Genomic DNA, 1,587 nt, shown 5'->3' with positions numbered 1-1,587 from the left:
ATATATTAGGTGATGCGCTCATAACCAGAGCAGCAATTTAGGTGTGTGCAAAGACAAAGCAGTACATAAGATGGAGTAACTAATTTAATATGTAGGATCGTAATAAAAAGTACTGATTAGGAATAAAACTTGCTGATAACATTCAAGCATTGTGATAGTGTGAGAAGATTAGGCTTGGAGTTATACTAAACAAATTGTACTCATAAACGGAGCATCAACTTATGTGGACAGGCAGTGCAGCAGATAAGAAGGAGTAATCTAATATGCATCATCACACCTCAAAGTACTTAGTGTGAAGAAAAACTCACTGATGACGAACAAACATTGCGATAATTTGAAAATCACAGGTGAGGAGTCGAAAAAAAACATACAGCAGCAGAAAAACTGCGTAAAGAGAAATTATTGGGTACAAACATACAAACAAAAATGCACATTACTCACAGTCGAAAGTACTATAGAAAACACTTTATTCTACATATTCATAAACTGAAAAACATGATTCCCCAGAGAGAGGAAAACAATACAAAGGGGAGGGGGGTCTATTAAGACAGGCGTTTCAAGTCTGCTCCCCCGTACAACATAGAAGCGAGTCTGCCAGCGCCGTAGAAACCGCGTCTTGCAGTCCGTTTTAGAGCGCAGCTCTTTGGCGTCCGTTCCTGGGTTTCGCGTCGTCGTCGGCCTCGTAACCAGCTCCGCCCCCCTTTCATCCCCCCAGCGCTAGCAGCGACCGACTGATACCGCTGGATGCCGCTGACGCCGCTAGAGAGTCAAGATAACGTGACTGCATAGAACACCGTCGCCGCCATGCAGAAAGAGGAGGGGAGGGTCCCCCCCCCCTGTTCCTGTGTGGCGGATAGGGTGCTCTTCAGTTGCCGACGCGCCGGTTATTTCACGTAGGCCCCGGCACGTCGACGAATACGTGACCACCTTCCCATGGCTAGACCTGGTTCTTGGCGCTGCGGAAGCGAGGGTATCATATTGTTTGCGTCGGCATCGGCGGCGTTGTCCCTGAAACCAACTCTGCAGCTGGGGTTGATTCACTATCGGCGTCAGCAGCATCAGTCAGTCGCTGCTATCTCTTCCCTCCACCCTTTATCGCGTTGTCCGCTTGTTGCGCGCGCTTCTGCCCCCATCGTTTGCCGCTGGGTGTACACGCCGCCCCCCTCCCCCCTCTTCCTGCGAGTCTCCGGTTGTCAAAGCGCCGGCTCGAACTTAATTCCTTTCTTCGCTCCTCCTCCAATGCAACCCCTGTGCGGTGGCAATCAGAGAGCCAGATCGGTGGTGGCGGATCTGTATATGTGCACCGCCAGAGCCGAAATTGCCGCTGCCGTTCGCTACTGCGAAATTATCTGCCAGTTCTTTCTGAGCCATGAGCGAGACGAAAAAATTTTGTGATAGCACATACATGTGTTGCCCGATTTCTTTGCCTCAATATATCGAAAAGGTGAAACAGCTTATTTGCTGCGCACAAATTTCGCATTAGGAAGTAACGTAATCGTCGGTAATTTTTTAACTGGCCAGTCAGATATTTAGGTGACGACGAGGAAACCTGGTACATTGCGCGGGCGGGAGTTGTTGTGGCTGTAA

Source organism: Amblyomma maculatum, chromosome 5 (genome assembly GCF_055883805.1).
Source record: "Amblyomma maculatum isolate TAMU_Amacu chromosome 5, ASM5588380v1, whole genome shotgun sequence".
In the NCBI taxonomy this organism is placed as follows: domain Eukaryota; kingdom Metazoa; phylum Arthropoda; class Arachnida; order Ixodida; family Ixodidae; genus Amblyomma; species Amblyomma maculatum.
The sequence above is the reverse complement of the archived record's forward strand: the minus strand, read 5'-3'. Positions refer to the sequence as shown.